Below are 23,614 nucleotides of genomic sequence, written 5' to 3' on the forward strand. Positions count from 1 at the left end.
ACGTTCTAGTCATATTTCTAAATGGTTGATTCAATGCAATTCACCTATGAAGATGGGAGTCAAATGGACACTAGAAACGTGTTGTCACATATCATGTAGAGATGTTGGTAATGTTTAACATACTCTATGTACATTCATATATGGGTCTTGCAAAAGCAGCTGGCAAGACTTTGACGATGCACTGTAAAAAGGCTCTTACACCTGTACTGTGTAAATTAATGGAGACTTGCATAGCACTTAATGTAATGTTGCGGCCACTGATTAAGGCATCTTAATGAATTTTTAATGCAAAGCATTGACAGAGAATGGAATAAACAGTCTAAATAAAATAAAGTAACATCCTTTGCTGGTTGGAGTTATGTAAATTTAGACACCGTGATACATGCCTCTATGAATATTTGATACGTCTGTATTGTGTAATTGAGTGTGTATACTGGTTGAGAATGCTTAGGTATCTTGACTGCTAGGAGCATGTAAATATTCTTCTTGCAATGCATATCCCATCATTGTTTAGTTCACTTTTAAACCCAACAAGATGAGGTTAGCAACATCACATATTACTAAAACGAAAAGCATCAATTATTGACACCCACCAATTACTGGAAACACAGGTAGGATGCAGGCAATAACCGCTGACCCAATTAAAATATAGCTACAGCTTCCTTTGGATATTTTCTATAAAACCCCTAATTGATATTTGTCTATAATTTATTAACATGGTATTAACGCTTGGCACTATCCCAGATTTGTGTGCGGTTTATATTACTTCTCTACCTGCAGACTAGAATGTCTCAAATCACAGAAAGACCCACTTCCCTGGGGATACCAGCTTAGTCTACAGCAGACGCAGACAATCTGACTTGAAATACATAGATGAACCAAAGAGCCTGACTTGCTATCTGCATAAAAGTAAAACAAGAACATACTAAGTCACAGAACTTCGAGATGTGTAAATTGCAAAAATCTGTTTCGGTTTGATTTCCTCTGTTAATTACCACAATTCCATAGCGCACTTGTAGTACATTGTTAACATAGCTATCCTTCTCAGAGGTAAGAATAATCAAATTCCAGTAATCAAAATTTGAGGATATGAATAGTTCAGCTTCATAAAAGTTGGCAATACATTTTGGGATTTTTCATATTTGTTCCAGTTGGTACAATAACACAAATCTTTAGTCTACAGAATTTGCTGGACAAAGTTAATAACATGTTTTAATATCTTCTAGGGCAACAGCAGTTACTTTGGGTTCATTGCAATTAAGAACATTTTAATACATAGCTGGGGACTTGATCTTGAGCTGCTTAGTTTGTTGTAATTGTTATTAACTTGCGTACTAGTTTAGTACCGTCCTCTGTACTAACCACAGGGTCATCCCCAGTTAGTAAGCTCCTTTTAGTTCGTTGCAATTGACCTATAGGTGGCTGCTAGTATAAAAAGTATAAAAAATGTATTTAATAACTGAAATAATTAATGTGTATCATTGTATCACAGACTAAAATAATACAACAGTGTACCCTGTTTTTAACTGTTGTCTTTAATTTTAATACGTGCATTAAAGTTCAAGTAAAACATTTAAATTTGTGTATTTTCTCTACGGGTGTCAGCAGGGTCACAAGGAAGGGTGTAAGGGTGTAAATGGAAAGAACTAGACAGCATATAGTCGTGAGAGCCAGGCTTCAATTTAACGTATACTCTGAATTTTTTTTTTTTTTTTTTTTTTTTTTTAATATTACACTAAACTGCATTTTAAGCCACCACTACTCTGAATCATGTCGCTTTCTCTATTTTGTAAATCTTTGAAGATTCAAAGCGAAACTGAAGGTCAGCCATTAAGATTTGGCAAAAGTTCATGTGTAGTATAGATAGCTCTAATTAAAAGGGACCATATCTCAGTGTTCTGGATAATTGCTCAGGCAGACTGTTGGACAACCTTTTACAGCCATGTGGAGAGAAATCATCGCAATTGTTGACATGCCTAATTACCTTGGGTTACGGGGAATGGGAGCTGGTCATATATCATGCACTCCTCCATAGGCTTGGCTTGGCTTGGCATATGACTATGGGGGATTCCTCTTTTTCCTTTGGCCACAGTGTTTTGGAGAAAGAAGAGAAAGTCAAAGACTCATTTATCTGTTTTCTTAATGAGAAAAAGGCAGGTTACTATTCCAAAGGGCCTAATTAGAGTTAGGTGTGTTCTTGTGATTTATTTATTTATTTTTTTAATAAAAATAAAAACACACACCACAGAGGTGATCACAGCCCAATTGAAAAGACCTCATTAAAGAGAGTGATGGGTTTTACTTAGTAACCACTGGAGACAACTGGATGAACATTTTAACTCCCACTGGCTGAAGAGCAGGCTGATTCAGATGTATTTAACAAATAAGCAAGCAACACTACCTTGTGTTCGCAGAACTGAAATTAGTTTTTACCTTTAAAGAAAGAAAACAAACAAACTGATTACTTGAAGACCTTTAGGTGGACATGTCTAACAGCATTTTCCAGAAATGCTAACATGGAATATTTCAATCAATCAATCAATCAATATTTATTTTATACCTCGCCTTTCATAGTGGACCACCATCACAAAGTGCTCTTACAAGATAGTGAGGAACAATGCATAATACATTAAATACAGTGAAATGTAAGGCATAGTGCATTGAATTCAACATTAACAAAACAAAGCAAACACATTAAATATAGCCATAATACATTAAATAAAAGGCTAGGATGTGAATTCTAAATATTGTGGATGCGTGTGTCAAGCAAAATCATAAATTTGTTTCAGAAACAGTGTTCAATATTGACATGCAGTATCAGCTCTCACAAAGTCTACATGTTGCACTTACCTAGACAACAGTGCAACAGTGCAACATCAGGTGACTGGTCTCATGGTCCCATACATGCAACCTTGCTATTGCACAGGATGTCCAAAAACCATTAAAACATTAGCTAGCATTTACTTATAAGAAATTGGAGCACTTAACTTGCATTGTAGGATCAACTGGTTTGCACAGACAGGACAGCAAGATCAGTATAATTAGAGATTATATTAATAGCTTCAATATACTTGGCAAAAAGGTCACTTATGGGGCTTATTTTTGAAAAACCACTTCCCAGATAACAAAGAGTAAATTAGATGGATTAGCATATCCAAAATGGTATAAAAAATAACGTCTCCTACCATATAGTCACTGCTAACGACCCCATTACCATTTCCATACACCTTGAGAGATAAAGGCCTTTTCATGATTAAAACTTAACACATCCTGACAGCCATTCAGCAGCCAAGTAGAGAGTACTGTCATTAGCTCAAAAGAGAGTTTTCCCATTATTATAAATGCTATATATATATATATATATATATATATATATATATATATATATATATATATATATATATATATATATATATATATATATATATCATATTTATATATTTCATATTGTGTCTGGTGGTCAGATCTGTCTTAAAGAACACTTCAGCTAAGAGAACACTTCACTTGCTTCCTGGAGACTACCGTACTATTGTATAAACATTTACTAGAATCCAATTGGGATCCTACCACATGTACTAAATCAATCCCTTCAGTGATTGCAGAAATCAAGCAGAATACACACAAGGTTGCTGAATTCAGCAATGGCCACATTTCACAGAAGTTTGTCATTTTCTCATGTAGAAAACTGTTTTTCTGGCATGCTAGTTTGCTTTAGTCTATTTTGGTGCCGTGCAGCACCCCTAACCCCTGTATAAAGACTGTAATGAACAGAATCCAAATACCCTCCATAAAGACCCACTAGGATAGTGCCCAAGAAATGCAAACTGGAGTTTTAAAAAGAGGAGATGCAGATGAAACATAAACCCTGCCTCGCAACCTTTGTCCAGGGGAAGAAAAAAAAAGTTAGGGAGCACATTTTAAATCAACACAAACAGTTTTTTTTTTTTTTTTTTTTATATATATAATTAAGGAAATAGTAACTGAAACAAGGGAGAATTAGAAAAAGAGATTTGTTGGTAATTAAGTGACAAGGATAGTAACAAAATATATTGTCACTGTTAAACAAACCTTAAAAGCATATTTTTTCTTGATTTTATTTTAAATCTTACCTGGTTTAGATTTCTCTATAAAATATATTGCCCTTTTTATTCTGGAAAATGTAGTTTTGTTGTTGAGTTTATAGAAAGTGTAAAAAAAAAAAAAAAAAAAAAAATATTAAAGAAACTATGTGTCAGTATATATATGTGTGTTCAGGTTTAAAGTACTTACATGAATAATTGTATATATTTATATTAGAATAGATATATATATATATATAATATATATATATATTATATATATATATATATATATATATATTAGGGAATCCCTTTAGATATTATGCCAAATAAACACAAAATTCACATTCACAATTAATCTATTATTAAGCCATGATTTAAAATGTTTAACTTTGTTGCATAAAGTAACTTTGATTGAAAAGAAAGCTGCATTATCCAAGAGTGACCACTCAACCCAGCTAGTTTATTTGAGTTGGTGAAGCTATTCCTAGATCTATAAAATTATTATTATTTAAAATAAATGCACCTGTATTTTTAAACATGCATAGCATTATTTATGTGTTGGGCGGTCTCATTCATATACAAATACAAAAAGGACTGACTAATACAAATTAAGTAAAAGGAAAAACAAACTTTACAAGTCTTTAAGTCTGACAGGCCATTCTAGTGTTGTCAGCTGATATTGTTGGAACACACAAAGTGAGTATAATTTCACATGGACTATTAATTACATAATATTAATTAATGCAAAGTCAATGCTGAATTAGTAATGAAAAAAACATATTATTTTAACAACCAGAAACAATTTGCTAAACACTGAATGAAGCATCATTTGTCATGAAGCTTCATTATGCATGTAAATTAATTTAGGCTCATAATGTATTATTCATTAGTTATAATGAGAAATACATTAATGAGCAATTCTAATATAAATTAATAACCACTATTCATGTCTTCTTTAAACCTGAACATAATTTCATTTTACTGAAAAAAGAAGTCATTGCAGTTCGTGCAGCAATATTATTTAAACCCGACTTTCAGTATTTATCTTCCCATTCAAGCTGAAAAAGTAATTTCATAAATATGAAACACATTCAAACAGTTAAATCATCAATCATTTTAATTTTGAAGGATTACTGTTTAACCATAGTTGTCTACTGTGTAATGGTGGTCTACCTGCTGCTTCACTGTGTTGAATAAAAATGCCAAGATGATTGAAAATTAAGCACATGTATACCGTTTCTTGTCGGAAGGCTTTTTAATATGCTGTTCTGGTGTTTTTACTCCAGGCTACATAATATCAGAATTTTAAAAAAATGTGCTATGAAGACAGCATTTGGTTTTTAGCAAATATTAAACTCTTAAGGCAGATCAAATTAATGTTTCTGTTGTTTCTGCTTTGATCATTGCCTCCCTATAGTAACAAAGGACGTATCGATGGTAGTGCTTTTAGTTTGTTTACCTGAACAATGCAAAGGTGAGAATATATAGTAAAAAAAGACATTAAGATTTTGTTATCAGGCAAATGGAAGTTGATTTATATTGGAGGACAAGAGTATCTCTGTACATTCCTAACCCTCTGCAAGCTGTATGTCAATGGGTTCTGCTTTGGGAAATGAAGATATAAATAAAGCAGAACATATCTTGTCATATGGATGTTAATGTATACTTATCTAGAGGTATATATTAGGAGTCTTACTGAAACTAGTGTTTTAAAAAAAAAGTATGATACTGTGGTGAAAATGGGTAGTGTTTACCTCTACCAGAGCATGCGTGTAATCTGCCAATCTTCTACTGACCCATTCCAATTTCCCCCTGCATTTCCATTTTGGGCTTGTCTAGCTACATTGCTGGTGTTTACCTTGAGAACCATATTAATTCCTCTAGGATTTTAAAGCTTGTAAATACCTTATTTTCTGACCCAGACAGCTATTATGTTAAATCCACCTTGCATGAAAGACCTTCCACACACCTATCAGAATGAAGATAATTCAATAGTTGAATGGTATATTCAAAGATTTCCTAAATGTGTCCTTCTATTAATCAATCCCTCAAAAAGATATGTACTTCAGATTATTATTATTATTATTATTATTATTATTATTATTATTATTATTATTATTATTATTATTATTATTATTATTATTATTTTCTATGGATTTATTAATGTGTTCCCCATTGCATGGAATTTATGTGTCAGCATTGATCTGTTATTCTTGTCCACGTTTCTTACAAATATTTGGAACCTGAATATCCTTATATGTTGCCCTAATTTAATCCAAGGGGTTGTGTAGATTTATAATTAAACAATAAGCCACAGGGGCATTTATGGGAAAAATAATGGTAAGAGCTTTTTCAGCTTATGACCTTCTAAATTATATGTCATTTCCAGGGAGCCGTGGCATTTTTATTGTCATCCCTGCTTTAGAAATGAAATGCAGAGTTAAAAGAAACCTATTAATTAATTAAAATGAAAGGTTATCCATAAATTTGATGATTGTAATGTCAAACAAGTGTACCATGGCATGACACAACAACTCAAACTTTTGTCAATAAAACACATTTAAAGTCCTTAAACAATGGCTACATTTACAGGTTGTCAATGCATTATTCCTTAAAACAAATCCCTTGACACTGTCCTATCAGAAATACTACACTGTAACATGATACTCATACAAAATACATCCGGTACAAGATTAAAGATTCTTCACTTCAAATCAATACATTTTCAAGTATTTTGTATTATAATATTTTTCAACAGCAGGATTCTATGCTATGATCTAAAGGACTATAAAGTGAGGATTTATTGCATGATCTAAAATGGAAAGCTCAGCTAGTTGCTTGAGATTTCAATGATTTATCACAATTTGTATATTGCATTTATAATTTAAATATATCAAAAAATGTACAGTATAAACAGATTAACTTGTTTTGACATTATTCAGAGATGTATGTTTTGAAATTCCAGATAATTTTCTTCTTTTTTTTTTTTTTTTTTTTTTTTAATATACAACATTTCATTCTCCCATGCATTATTTGTTTTGATGTAGTGCAATTTCTGAAAACAAGGTTTGCAATGGGATTACAGGAGATAAGGAAAAGTAGTTCTGACATCAAGAATCTAGAAAAACAACATTCCATCCTGGGTGTCAAAGTTGTGCAAACATAGCCAAAGAGTCCTTTCATTATATCTTTAATGTGACTTCACTAGAAACAATGATTCAGCAGCAGAGTATGCTGCAAGTGGGAGCCTTTGAGGTGTATGTTTATTGAAATTGTACCAAGTCTTGTTACCGAAAGTATAACAGGCTTTGGAATCCTTTTGAAAGTGCACTGCAGACATGTTCCACTTGTCGTATATTATCATAATTATATTATACCAGATATTAGGGGGTAGCAAGCACATTTCTGTTTATTTTGTTTTTACCCAAAAAGGATCTTACTAGTGCATGGGGGGAAAAAAATTGAAAGGAAGTTTGGCAACTGCATGTTCTTCCTCTGAATGTTGAGATTTTGCACCTGGTATCATGTTGACACAATTGCTGAAACTGCACTAGTCACACTGCTCCCAAAGCTATTCTCACCTGGGATGGGGGGGTGGGGGCGTTGGAGAGAAATTTGGAATACAAATCAATATTCAAGATGGGTCATTCAAGATTAGTGATTTTACTGTATGAAGAAGAGCACTCTTCTTCTGGTCCTATTTTTTCTAATGTCATAGTTTGGAGGTTTGCTTAGTGTTTCCATTAGCTAAGTGATCACTGCCTGCATAATCCAAACTACATTCCAACTTTCAGGCTGGGTGACAATACAAATCAAGAACACACCACTACTGTGATTATCCTAAAATGTTTGAATGGAGAGTGGTGACAATACATCAGCTCATTCAAGGACAGATACAATCAACTAAAACCATAGAGTTTTCCCATCAGCAAATCTTTGGCTAAAATATACTGTATGTATTACTGACAACATGTCCCTACATTGTTAACTAAACAGTACCTTTAACGTCATACGCACTGCTGTAACAGTAATAGTTCAGTAAAAGGCAGGTTTAAAACTAACTCTCTGATCCTCTGCCCATTTTGATCATTTAAATCAACTTTGCAGTTCAGCTGTTTTAGAGGGAGTAAAAAGCGTATTCAATACCATGAGTAAGCAACAGATTTTCAGTCTATACATCATTGCCATAAATTCTTATGATAAAGAAAGGCTAACACACATCTTATTCATTAATGGTACAGTAATGCAAAGGTGATTAGATCAGGATTTCAATATTGTTCATTTGATTACCATAAAGCTTTGTTAAAGCATACACCAACACATTGAAGAATTATGGAAACACCCAGTCCATTTGTATTTGTTACCATTTTTACTGATGAAACTCAACTGTCGTCATTCAAGCATGTTACTGTAACACAAGACACAAGCTGTAAGGGAGAAAATTATATTTATTTATTTATTTATTTCATATATATAGTGCCTTTCATACCAAAGTATCACAAGGCACTGTACATAAATACATAAAAATACAATAAAACACAAAATATACAAATAAGAAGAAGAAGAAGAAGAAGAAGAAGAAGAAGAAGAAGAAGAAGAAGAAGAAGAAGAAGAAGAAGAAGAATTAAAAGCTAGCAAATATTAAAACCACTAAGATAAAAATGCCATTTTATAAAAATGTGTCTTAAGTTTAGACTTAAAAATAACCGCAGACCCACCTTCCCTAACACATGGAGGTAGTGCATTCCGTAGTTTAGGGGCTCTAAAAGAGAAAGCCCTCCCTCCCGTATTGATTTTATTGACTCTGGAACAACAAGAAGCCCAGCTTCCTGTGATCTAAGTGCGATTTCGGAGATACGCAGTCAGTAGCTCCTGCAAATAATTAGGTGCTGCCCCATTCAAGGCTGTATAGATCAATAATAACAATAACAATCTAATAAAATATATCTGTTGCAAACCTAGATGATTTTAAAAGCCTGACCAACATCACTTCCTATGAAATCAGTGCAAAGAGGTTTCTGTGGTGAGTTAGTTTCATCTATTAAAAAATAGATAAATTCCTGTGGGCTAGGTACAAGCATGTAAAAGAGGTATATTTAGTTTTATTACAAACCTGAGTAAAGTTGTAGTAAAATATGTCATTCATCAAGAATCGGGCTGCTTGAGAAGTTTAAAAAGCTTCCTGTTATTTTTTTTTTTCTGTCTTCTTCACTGCTAAATGTTATTTAAATGTCATTTTTTCTCTACCCTATAAGTTTAAGTTGAGCTGTGATGTTTTATAGAGCATCAAATACAATGAATGACTTGGGTAAACAATAATGTAATCTGCATTTTTTCAATATATTTTCATTCCCATTAAGCCTAACTCTATGTAAAGTGTCTTTTATCATACGGTAGTATATTGGTATGTTTTCATGGGTTGGCATTATCATACCTGGGGTTATAAAAGAGACACAACCAGAAATAAGAGATCAACAGCAGTCAGAGATTGCAAGCCCTGACCTTCATTGTGTACGTGTGGTTTTCTCTTAACACTTAACATGTCTGACTGATGTTTCCCTTACCTTGGTTTAAACAGGATTAATATTAAAGCACATAAACTCTAAACTTTACTGAGAAGTAAAATACTATCAACATATTTCAGTAATGTTCTGATGCCCTGATATCCGAACTGGGTCTGTTTCAACTTGAATAGTTGTAAATCATTTGTCATATGGCAATTTACAGACAGATTTACTAAGCTTTTACTCTGATGCAAATTATCTACTGTTAATATCAAACAGTTTATTAATGTTTCAAAAATGTTGACAAATAATTGAACAGGGGCAAATTCTTTGGTTCTTAAGGACCAGATTTTGAGGTCCTTAATCTCTGGTAAAGGACTTTGAATATTATGGTTCAAACTATGTTTTATGAATCACTGTTCCAAATCAATCCGCTGAGAAAATACTCAAACACAGTATTCATGTATTTTACATTTTGTTCTGCTTGATGAAAGAAAGAGTGTTTTTGCGATAACATCGCTACTTTCCATATCGCATTTTCTTTATCCCGAAACCAAAACTAGCTGTTTCCAATCAGCGAAAGGGGCGGAGAGAAGTTTCGCGGGAGTAGGAGAGACAGCTGAAAGCAACATGAAACAGCTGTTGACCAATCTCAGCCGCTATTTGTGACCTTTTGAAGGGGCAGAAGCAAAGCAGTAACATGAGAAAAGGCAGACGAAGACAGCCAGGGCAGAAAAAAATAAAATAAAAGTCTGTGTTGTACTACTGTTTCGTTTGAATATCAGTGAATGCTATAGCATACAACTACTAGTAGTACTAATGATAAAAAAATACATGTAATAATAATAATAATAATAATAATAATAATAATAATAATAATAATAATAATAATAATCTGCTTTTATTTTTATTGTGTAAAATATTGAACATTTTTAAAACAAGTTTGAAAGAAAACACACACACACTTGGCAATTTCCACGACGTCTGCAGCATCGTGCTGCATTGTTCTGTCACTGTTATGAAAGCGTGCCACATCGTTTTCATGACTTTTGTAAAGATCCATACCATACCCTGGCTTGTGTCAGCACCATGCAATGCCAGAATCCTCATACCCAACTGACTGGCTGTGCACAAGGCTGTATAGTAGGCTATAACTGCACGAGAACAAAGATTAAATAAACAAAAAACAAAAAAATGTTGGTTAACAAAGATTATAAAATTAAAATGCTGATAATAAATAAATAAATAAAAACTTGGGGTGAATAGAACATCCAAAATCCAACGTAACACTGTCACTATTATTAATTTTAAATTAGTCAGTGCTGTGTGTAAGTGTTCAAATATGAGGTCAGTGGAGCGTCTTGAGGCGTGTACTGTTTTCATTTTCTTGCAAATATCAGGATGTTTAGTGTTTTGCAATGTGATTTATAGCTGGAATTGAGTAGCTTTGGTCTAGTGATAGCAAACCAATCCACCTTCTCAACCCAGCTGTCGTCAACAAGCGATAGCTGCTTTCTGAACAGCGAAAAGGGCTGGTTTTGTTTCCGCGAGATTTCACTTGGAATTTTTCATATTTTTTATTACCGCGAATGCTTTCGCATCCTCATTCACGAAGAGCTGACTGATTTGTTCTGGCCCTAAATCGGCTTCCTCACTGGAAGTACTTTTTTTTTTTAATCAAGAAAAGTGTTTGCTTTGCAAAAATACGAAAATACATTAACAACATTAGCAACTAGTCTCTGGTTTGAATGACGAGTTGAAATCAAACAGCTTTCAGCAACGTTATTTCAGCATATCACAGTAGCAACATAAGACGGTACTCTCTTCTCTGACAAAACCAGGAAGTAGGATTTTTTACACTGAAACTTATACTTCCCTTACTGAAACTTACACAAATACACAAACCTGAACTGAAATCCTAATAAAACATGTAAAAAGTTTGCTGTACTTTTATTCTTTTACATGTTTTACAAACAGTTCACAAACCTGTTTTATTTTGTGTACGAGATACCTGAACTGAAGAACAGCTCCACATAAGTAGAAGATCTTTTTTAGTATTGAGTTATTAATTAGACTATTGGAAATACCCACGATGTGACACAGTCCACCGCTGAGATAATGATGCCTCAAGCCTGAAGGATAGCAGACCACAGATGGAAATCTGACCAAACACTCATGGATTACTGAGGAAAATGTTTTTATTAATTCGCACCAAAAACTAGTGCTGCATAAAATCACAGAAACAGAAAAATGCATTTTTTAATTATTATTTTTTTAACATATTGTTTTCAAATTACAATAGAATCATCATAAAATGGCTTTACTGCGTGGTTAAGCCCTTCTTGTTATGATAAATACCTTGTCTTCATATCGGGACATTTAACGGCACACGGCAGGTTTACTAGACCAGATTTGTCCAATCCTGGGCCTGGAGGACTGGTGTCCCTCCTGGTTTTTGTTCCAACCATGTCCTAAATTACTTAATTGGTCTAATTATTACCAATTATTGTTTTAATTAAGTAATTTAGGGCACAGTTGGATGGAAACCAGGAGGGACACTGGCCCTCCAGGACCAGGATTGGACACACCTGTACTAGATGGTAAAGCCCCCTTCTTTGGGTTCTATTGCTTAATTATCACTCATTACAGAGAGCCTCTGTTTGTTCAAAGTAAAGCATGTGCCATATAAAATTAACATATTCCAGTTGTTCTAAATTATACACTGCTAAATGTATGTGAGAGCTAATTACAGCTTGAGAAGAAGAGCGAGCTGTGATACAGGGCTGTTAAAAGTGTGAACATTGAAAATGCAGAAGTTGTGGTATTTATAATCATCATTTTTTTGAGTAGGAGAAGAACAAATGTTGGCAATTTTTAATTATAACAGACAAATCTTTACATGAAAAAAAAAAAAAAGTATTTCTGCAAAGAAGAGAGGTCCAATAGTGGGAAACCACTACAGGCTACAGAAGATTTGTGGTTCAGATGTACTGCCCTGGTGGTTTATGGGCCTGCAAGCTTTAGGACAGTGGAATTAAAATGTGCTGCTTTGTAGATCATTAATCAAACCCTAGTGACAAAATATTATTTAGTCCTGTACATATGTAAGAATAAATACAATGTGGCAAATGACCATAGCTGTAAGCATAGTGATTGTTTAGTAACACATTTTGCATTGTTTTAGAGGACATAGTACAGCACCATATATTTGTGATAATGGATGTAGAATTATAATGGTGAGAGAAACCTTTAACTATGAAAAAACAGAAACACTGTGTATATACATTCATGGTGCACATAAAACTGCTCTATAGAAGTGCAACCACTGTGTAGGAACCTGCAATACTTCTATGCTGGTAGATGTTTCTGTTATATATTGCTTACTAAAATGAATTGGACAGCAAGTGCTGCATGCTTCTGTACAGCTACAGCTAGACATTAAAGCACTGCATTATGTATATTAGTGGCTTTTTGTTTTTTTTGACTGTTTAAGTTCATTTTACCTTTGACATTGAAGTAACAGTGTCATCTTATTCTTTATGACACCAGAATAGAACTGGCCCTAATCTTAATTGATGGGGCTGCTGCTCATCTGCTAAAAGCTACCTATATTTATCCACCCCTTCTGTATACTTGCACTAATAGCAATTGCATTTAACTGCCTGTCCTTGGAAGGACATCTAGAACAGACCGAAAGGGCAGGAAGTATCATCTTAATGCCTCAAAGCCACATTATACTATATAGTATCTGACAAATAGTAATGCAACATACAACTGGGCTGTCAATTTTTTTTTTTTTTTTTTTTTTTTAAATCAGTCATGCTAAATAAAATGCTGGGGGAAAATCATCAATAGGAATTGTCTCTGGTTGATCAATCAATGATCACTTCAAAGAAAGGCTTATCCTTCATAGAAAGGCAAGATTACAAGTTGGCTTTTATATCGATATCTCTGCAGCACCATAGGCTTATATGCATTTGAACAAGAAGGACCATTGTTATTTATGTAAAAACAAAAGTTTTTTTTTTTTTTTTTTTTTTTTTTTTTCCATCCGTATCAGTGTTTCAATTGATTCCTTATGCTGACCTGCTATAATTGCTATATTACTAAATCTTGGGTTCTAAGCTTGTCAGATAAATTAGCAGGGCTAGATCTGCATGGACCTGCCATCTTGTAGTTGAGAAAGAGGAACTGGTGGGTTCATTTTCTCCACCAGGATCAGTTCAGGATTGAGGTGCACTGTGAGGAGACAATCTCAGGGCGTCTGGCTGGCCTGTGGTTGACAGTGGCAGGTATCACAACAAGAAATTGCTAAGAATTACATATATAGTCATTACTAAAAAGAGCTTTCACCAAAATGTAACCCAATTGTCTCCTCATTTATTTATTTATTGTTGTCATTTACAGCACAATAATTCTCAATTATTTTTTTCTTGAGATGAGAAGCAAATACTAACTTTCATTCATAGTCATGTATCTATCGACAGAGAAATGGTTGATCTGATCACAAAGTGACAGGTCTACATGAACAAGTTTCCTTGGAAGTGTTCAAGGGCTAATCTTTCTTTTTAACTATCTCCTGTTCCCTTTCAGTAATGCACTGTATTAGCTCGGCAGGTCTGCAAATTAATCTCCTTACACTCCTCGTGGCTCCCATCTTATTTCCAACAGGAGTTATGAAGTCAAGCGGCTAGCTCTAATCCTCATGGCAATTGCATTTATAAACCTAGTAGAAGCCACCTGCCTTGTTGAAAGAAAGCAAGCCTATATAATGCATGTTATATTTATACAGTTTAAACCCCTCTAAGGATATAACCCAGGACTTTTCAAATCTGAATGCATCATTAACCACAAATCCACTAGTCTGGTCTCTTTTGCCACCGCTGTTCAGAATTATTCAGTTCTCCTTTTTTATTTACATATCATCTTATAGTTTGGAAGTCCAGTATTTTTGGCTTGGCAGATGTCCTGGCCTCATCTTTACAATGCTATTAAGAAAGATCACCTACATAATTGGAATATTTAATTTGATATCCATTTAATAGCCTTCTATGTGAATGAATAATTTTCTATTGCCTGTGTCATTATCTTACCTCTGTAACTGAAAAGACTCCTCCAACTTGAATTTCTGAAGTGAAGTGGGTTAAGAAATCATTATCATTTCTGTCCCCTCTGCAACAACTGTGGCACTGTAACAGTGATTAAGCAAATGTTAAATTCTAGTTGAAGAGGGGACAGAAATCTGAGCTGCACACACCAAGTGGTCATTTTTCAAAAGTCCTCACTTTAGGAATTCTGTTTTTGTAAGGGTGTTTTCAGAAGCAGGCCCGGTGATTGAAAATAAACTTGGTAAGTAATGATTGTCATGTAGAAACAACAATGGAGAATGACAGAAAAATCACATAATAGATATTATTCAAGTAATAAAATACATATTATGGAAATATAGGTGGTATAAAGAATAAGTTTAAAGTGGATTACTTGGCATTGTTGTGTAAATATCAGTTCATGCTATGGAAAACTGAAAAGTTCTAGTTAGTTATATTATTTTAAGGATGTGTTATTGTGTTTGGGGTGGGGGGGATTTGTGTTTTGTAATCGTAATAATAATGAGCAGACATTCACACCTGACGCACTGAACATTTTCTTCTGGGACAAGTTAAGAATCCCACAATAATAATAATATAAAAATACTCTACTGTATTATTATATGGTCATAGCTTCGATTTGACGCATAATACCATTTGACATGAACTTGATTAACAATAGATTGAAAATAGCCCTTCCTATTTTTCCAAAGCAACTTAGCCCACACCTTGATTACGCACTGTTAGAGAATAGTTTCACAGCTTATCTAATCAACACTTAAAGATGTTATGATTAATACAAAATATTTTCAGGCCACCTAACTAAAGTTATTATAGCCTGATTCATATGTGGCATTCCAGTTAACATAAACTGAGTGTGTCTCTAGCCAAGGAGAGACATTTTGCTAAAAAAATCCTTTACTGTTCAGTTATACAGTAAATGTATCATTGCATGTCAGACGGAATATAGTTTGTACATTCATAAATTCAGCATTGACACGCTTTATTATTGCAAGGACTTTTTTTTGTCTAAATGCTTGTGCCAGTGCTTATAAAACGATTTATGTGGGACTGGTTAAAATATCCAACCGCAGCAAGTAAGAAGAGGAAGAACGTTCTCTCTCTCTCTCTCTCTTTATATGAAAATCATTTCTGCAAGCTATGTGTTTATCATCCTAAGCAAAAATGGACTGATGTTTTCATTTATTTCTTTATTTTTTTACTAAAAAAAAACTAAATTCTTTCCTTTTTTTTTTTTACTTAGAAAATCATACAAAAAAAAGATTGGCAACAGAAACTTGATGTAACCCATTAACAGTCAAACTATACAGTATTTCCAGCCTGCTAATATGATCACATTTTTATATTTTATAATAAATTCCAAAAACAATATGCGAGGTTTTGTTTGCACAGATATATATATGAAAATCAAATTTTAAGTATATATATAGTATATGTCAGTGTAATATATATATATATACAGTATAATATTTATCTCTATATCAATATATATATATATATAGTATATATTTTATAGTATCATATATAATATCTATAATACGTAAATATAGTGACGGTGGTTGCCATCAACGTGCCATCAACTGAACTATTGAAGGGGACAGTACTCATATTTTAACTAAGTACAAATAGTGACATATATACAGTAAATAGCTTTCTGCTTTGGCTAACTCAGACACATTATTAAAAAATAAATAACTAAAAACAAACAAAAAAACAGTTGCTTGAAAAGCTAGAAGAAAGGTTGAAGTGCTAACAATTTCGAAATCATTAACTTACAGTCACTGCTAATACAGCGGGTGTCAGCTGGCATCGGACTTGAATGTACAGTTGCACTTAAAACAGGCAAGCAAATGAGAAAAAGACTGTGGATGCCGTCAAGCGACATTGAACTCTACAGTATATTTGAAAGGAGCTTTCAGCATGGCCTTACCATAAATTATACAGTAAATGTGGCTTAACATTTGTGTTGACTCCTGTATGGAGGAGTTGATAAAAGAGGCTTGGCTGGTCTCTCTGCTCTGAGTCTGGGATACAGCTGTAAATCTAGCTCCTTTTTTCTTAGGAGCTTTGACACTGTGTTCTATTTCTCCGGTGTTTCCCCATTATTGAGCTCTTTGGCCTGACTTATTTTCTCTCTCTGCCATACACAGCACTAAATCTAGATCCACAGTATATCAATGACTGCCCTACACACTGGCCAGTGCCTTCAGAAACTACTAGAAATGCCAGCAGTGTAACTGACTAAATAAATCTATATACATTTTCTCTGACATTGTGTGGCTACTGTTGTCCAAGCTGTTAAATAAAATGATGTGATTATATATATATATATATATATATATATATATATATATATATATATATATATATATATATATATATATATATATATATATATATATATAATTATATATAGATATATATATATATACACACATACACACACACATATATATTCAATCTAGTAGATGTCCTTTGCTGCCTTCTTTCCATTGTACATCTTTTTTCAATAAAGCACTCGATAAAGCTACAGTCACACAATACCGACGTTATTGTATGGTTTAGACATGTTGTTTTATTTTCCTGGCACCTTGTAGGGCAGCGCTTCATGGACACCATGATGGATCCTTTCATTGCATTCTCCAAGGCTACGTGTGCATTGTACTATTAGAACAGGATGCCCATTAAGGCAGAATTTTTAGACTTTCATGACTTCTGATTGACTGGGACATCTCTCCTTTTCCACTGAAAGTAATGAATTTAATTCAAAATTACAATTACAATTACAGCTTCTGTGTAGGATGGGCCCAAACCATTGCAAAAAAACCCATAATTACAGCTGTGTAAATAAGTCGTCTAAATACAGCTGCAAACTGAATGACGGGAAACCCTGTGTTGAGGTATTTTCTGACGAAAATATATTTGACCTGAGGAAATCAATGGGTTCTTTGCCAGACTTCGAGACGGATCTGTTTCTCTTAGCAAAAATCCGCGCCGCTATCAGCAATGACCTAATCAGCACTAATCCTGGACTAGCTAATGTTAACTAAGGTAAGGCAGGCCAAGATATGTTTTTCAGAATATGCAAATACCAAGTGAAATGTTATAGTAAATGTAAATGTAAATAGTTCAGCACTTTTCATTTAAAAGCATTTATATTTTTGTTTAAAAAAAAAAAAATAGCTATGAATTGTAAAAAAAAAAAAAAAAAATCTGTTTCAATAAATGAAAAATAAATATTTGTATCATATAATTACTTTGTCATTTTGCAGAAATGTATGAGGAGTTATTGGTGAACATTTGGTGTGTCAGAATTCTAACATAATGGTTGCTAAGGAAATAGCTGGAAAGTAGGTGTCCCATGTTTCAACTTAATTTTCTCAAAATGAATGGCGTCATCTGACTTTGCTGATTTCAAAATGTCATATCTCGGGCCCCATTTGAGATATATCAATAAGTGTGGTATTATTTTAAAGCTTATTATATGTCCAATCCATTGCCACAATAAAACAGTTTTTGAAAATTTGGACCAAGTGACTGATTTCGCTGTCCTGGGTCACATTGATCTTCTCTGATCGTGTTCCTCTCGTTTCTCTGTAATGTATGTTTATTGCTAGTCTTTTTTCCATGTATTTGTTTAATGGCTTCTTTATCTTTAATTCATTCCCTTAGCCTGGATTAAATATACATTTATAGTGCTGCCATAAGTGTACTGATAATGGCGCTGCCATAATTTTGAATTAATGTGAACCTTAGTTGAATAACAATGCATATGGCATGTGGCAAAGTTCATATTTTGCCTGATTATTTCTGTCACTTTGGACAGAAATAAGTTGGTGAACTAGATTTATGCACTGGTAAACCATATAGTTATATATAATTTGTCATTATTTTTACCAAGATAAAACTGGTGTTTGAGAAATTGACTATTTTTATGGACTAATTTATGTCCCAAAAATTGTGAAAACCCAATATATAAAATAGTTGTTTTTTGTTTTGTAGTACCACACAATTTACTTACACAAGATATATCTTTCACTTTATTAGCAAGGGCCACTGAGAACCAGACAAAGTAAATGCTTGGAAGGTAATTGGAGATGCCAACCAGTTTTTGTGTTGAAAAAGATGTACTAATTGCATGTAGCCTTTAAATATATTATTATATTGTGTAAAATGAGCAATATATACAGTATTGTTTATGCTTATTTGGTTTGAAGACATTTTTCAGAAATGGATTCCATTAAGAAATTAATAAAATCCTACTGAGAAAAAATAATGATAACACTGTGTAACAAATTATTCTTTTTTTTTTTTGGTTCCTGGGTAGTAAGTGTTATTTCCTAATTGCTTATGCCTCAAAAGTATAGAAAATGGCTATTATTCCCCACAAACTTTGCTTTTGTGACCAGGACAGTGATATTTTGAAATTTACCTATTTTCCAGAACATTCCAGATAGATTCAGTGCTGAGTAAACTTGGAGTATCTTCTAGAACTTTCTAGAACTTTCCAGTAGTATAAATAGTACTGTAAATACAGGGGCCTTAAGCCCACCAGTTCAGTTTAGTTCCAGCTGCCTAAGTGGATACATATCTGCATTTTTCTGAGATGGCATCAAGAGGCTGCAATGGTGGCATTCCTGATGGGTCTCCAAGGCGGTTTTACCAAGTTTCCCTGCTATCTTTGCCTTTGGGACAGCAGGGACACCAAGGCGCACTACCACAGGCGGGACTGGCCACAGCGGACCGAGTTCTCTGTGGGGAGGAACAACGTCAAGTGGGTGGACCCCCGGAAGGTGCTGATGCCACCACTGCACATCAAATTGGGCCTTATGAAACAATTTGTCAGAGCTCTAGATAAGGAGTCGGCAGCCTTTAAGTACCTTCAAGACTTCTTCCCTAAGCTGTTTGAGGCAAAGGTCAAAGCCGGTGTCTTCGTCGGACCACAGATAAAGAAGATCCTGGAGTGCAATGAATTCCCCAAGAAGCTCACTAGTAAGGAGAAAGCGGCTTGGAACAGCTTTGTCGCAGTGGTTCGGGGCTTCCTGGGCAATCACAAGGCCAAAAACTATGTGGAGCTTGTTGAGACTCTGGTGAAGAACTACGGAACAATGGGCTATAGGATGTCCCTCAAAGTCCATAGCCTTGATGCTCGTCTTGATAAATTCAAGGAGAATATGGGAGCGTACTCGGAGGAGCAAGGCGAGCTCTTCCACCAGGATATACTGGACTTTGAACGCCGCTACCAAGAACAGTATAACGAGAACATGATGGGAGACGAACTACATTTGGGGGCTGATTCATGAAAGTGATTTACAGTATAATCGTAAATCTCGAAAAACTACTCACTTCTAAGTCTTTTATAGTCATTTTTGTATTACTTTAGTATAAATACATGTGAATTTGGATTCATATGTTGTTTTTTTCTGACTTTATGTGAACGAAAAGACGCAAATCTGCCTGTTTTCTCATTGGAAATAGGTAAATTTCAAAATATCACTGTCCTGGTCACAAAAGCAAAGTTTGTGGGGAATAATAGCCATTTTCTATACTTTTGAGGCATAAGCAATTAGGAAATAACACTTACTACCCAGGAACAAAAAGAGAGAGAGAGAGAGAGAGAGAGAGAGAGAGAGAGAGAGAGAGAGATGAGTGGCTCAACTAGAGCCAGTGAAAAACTAAAATTCATAAACACAACTTTATAGTAATTTTTTCACTTTGTATTGTGACATGGGCACAATGCCATTGAAGATATTGCTATTTAACACAGTAATAGTCACAAGTTTTGAATGGGAAGATGGACTAAAATGGACTGAAATTTTGTAGCTGGGAATATTTGCAAGTGACGTATTCAACATTTCTTTTTTTATCAATCAGTCTTTATTTTTATATAGCGCCTTTCATAGTGGACCACCATCACAAAGCGCTTTGAAATATATCAGACTTTAAATAGTGGCAGGCACTCACAGAATAGGTTTGTATAGATTTGTAAAAGTTTAAGAATCTTAGGCTGATAAGTAGAGAGACGTTTCAGCCTCATTTTCTTCTCATGAAAACATTAACCAAAATGTTTGACAGTCATCTAATGCTCGCCTTTAACAATAATTTTTACGTTTGGAATTTTCACTAATATGCCTGTTGGCTTTCCGACTGCAGTGGTCCAATGAGGACATGACATACACAGCACATAGGATAATTCTACAGTCTTCGCTTAGATTAAAGGGAAAGTCTGTCTCCTGTAATTTGAATCCTGCTTGATTGTGCTGCCATCCATCAAAGAAGGAGAACTACAACTGAAAACACTTTAACAGTCCCCAAATGTAGAACATTGACAAGATTTATTCCTGAAATAAAATGTGAGTTATTATAACAATTAATAAATACTATATGACAAGTGGGATCTATCTGCCATTTACTGTCATTGGGATTCCAAAAACTCTTATTCTGCGACAACACAACAAGGTATACACAAACGTCACAAAGGGTCCATAGAGAGAGAAGTCTGTCACCCTGTGTATTGGTTGACTTGGTTGTACAGAACATGACTGATTACAGGTAAAGACCCAGTACAAGTTGTCAATACGACAATGGAATGCCCGTCACACTTGACCCTAACTGTCACTTCTGCTGCCAATCACTAACAGAGTTCACAAATTAGATTGACACAATTTTACCTAATGGAACAAGGTCCATTGTATTCACACTGAACATATGGAAAGAAACACAGGTTACAAGTTAACGTTTCCACTGTTGAGCGTTTTCTAAAGGTATCCTCGAAATTGAAACGAGTAGGATTATCAGCAGGACAGAGGGTAGAGGCAATAGTTGCAGAAGGAAAATAAACGAGTCATGAGAGTGAAAAGGTAATGAGGTAATTAGTGAGAAGGAAATAGGTATCAAGAGTTGTGAAGAGTGGTCCATAGATCTCTCTGTAGTTGTGTATATACTGTATGTATGTTTTGTGCAATCAGAAAACACATTTGGCAAAAAAAAGGTAATGTAGCAAAATTAGGAAAAGCAGAATCCCAAACACATTTTTTGTGACATTAACCAAACAAAACCCCTATTAGGAGAGATAGATTTTACTTTAAAATGGTGTAAGACATATGTGGGGCTGAAACAATACAACTGGAAGTGCCTTACCAAGCCCAAAGCTGTTTTTTTATAGCTCAGCATCGTATTAGGTTTATGACTTACCTCAAAAGTTAATCAGTGTTGGCCAAGAATCCAATCTGAGTTTAATTCCCTTTCCAAAAAGAGCCTATATTTTCTTATTGATTTTAATTCTGAAATGCGACTGAATGGGTCTGTTTCAATAGGTCAAGTGTAATGAGGATTGTGCCAGGCTTTATCCAGAAAGATATTCCACTGTAGTTTGTATGTGAGAGTATGTGAATCACTTTTCTTACAGAATACTTAAAGAAATGCCTTGATACTTACAGGTCAAACTGAAGTATAACTTGTATGAACTTGTATGGCATATGACAGTGTTCTAAGGCACAATAAAGACATGGTGATGACAATGCATTGACACTGTAAACTGTGGTTAACCATGGTGAAATGCATAGTATCAGAATAGGAGAAAAGCAAGGTAAAGAACAACTATATTGTAAAAATGTATCATGGGAATATGGATGTTGTTGCTTTGTGTTATATATATATATATATGTTACAGCAGTAGTTTGCTACTTGTTGATTGGCACCGACCCACTGTAGAGAGTGCATGTGGGTGGTTTAGTGATTGGCACCAGGTTATGGTGGGGACCTGGGCACGCTTGGTAGGAGAGAAGCTGTAGGGAAGGATATAGGGGTGCAACCCAGGGGTTTGGTGGAGGCATGTTGGTGGTTGAGGATGACTGTTTAGACAGAACTGAAAAACAACAGCACAGCCTGCCAAAAAACTCAAGGATAAGGCCTTAGGTGCTGTCCCCCTGCTTGTTTTAGAAAAGAGCTGATAAACGCACCCGCTGCTTTGAACTTCCTGAACTACAATATAATTATAATTATATTGGTACAGGCTCTCAAACTGAAATAATAATACTTATAATACTAATACTATGACTACTACTACTACTACTAATAATAATAATAATAATAATAATAATTTCATCCCCATCTGTATTAGTCACACATTTTTTTTGTTTTGTTTTTATCATTTATGTTACACATAAAAGTATAACAGGACACTTAATTAGGGTTTTGGTGTCAATTTATATCTTGTTGAATGTGAAAATCCCTTGTTTCTTGTGTTTCATTCTCAACCCCCCCCCAAACACATTTGTGTTAGAAACAGTTGTTAGTATCTGAAGTCTGTCCTGTCATGCAAAACACAACTATGGCAGAGGGGCTGTCAAAATTAGATTAATAGTAAAGACACAGGTGTAGAGGAAATGTAGAAATCGAATTGCTGTGGTATAAAAAACAGAGGATGTGACTTCTTGATACCGAGTGTGTAGCAGAGGGTTTGAATGATGTTTGAGGGGATTCGTGCATTATGATGCTGTGACTGTATCTTGCACACTTCAAAGGCCTTATTACATTGCCGTGTTAGCATTCATGTGTCATTCAAAATGTAAGCACAACACCTGCAGAACAGAATTTTAAATGAGGAAAGCTGCAAAAGATCAAATTAGTGCCCCAGTCTTCTCCTGTAAGCATGCTCCTAAAGGTTGACATTTTAATTCTAATTTATGTAGCTGTGTGTTTGACTGCAAGCTAGTCAACTCTGCACTCTGAAATAACCCTAAACATATAGAAGGATTAACATTACCATTGTTCAGTAAATTAGGATTGGGTATCATTGCACTGCACTGATTTTGATAAGGCAACTAATTCTGAGTTGCTTTAGTTAAAATACAGCCCTAACACTTAGTAATCATGTTTTTCTCCTTGCAGTCATTAGATGTATCAGTATGTTAAATCTACAGTGATGTTTACTCCATAG

Source organism: Polyodon spathula, chromosome 13, assembly GCF_017654505.1.
Source record: "Polyodon spathula isolate WHYD16114869_AA chromosome 13, ASM1765450v1, whole genome shotgun sequence".
Classification (NCBI taxonomy): Eukaryota; Metazoa; Chordata; class Actinopteri; order Acipenseriformes; family Polyodontidae; genus Polyodon; species Polyodon spathula.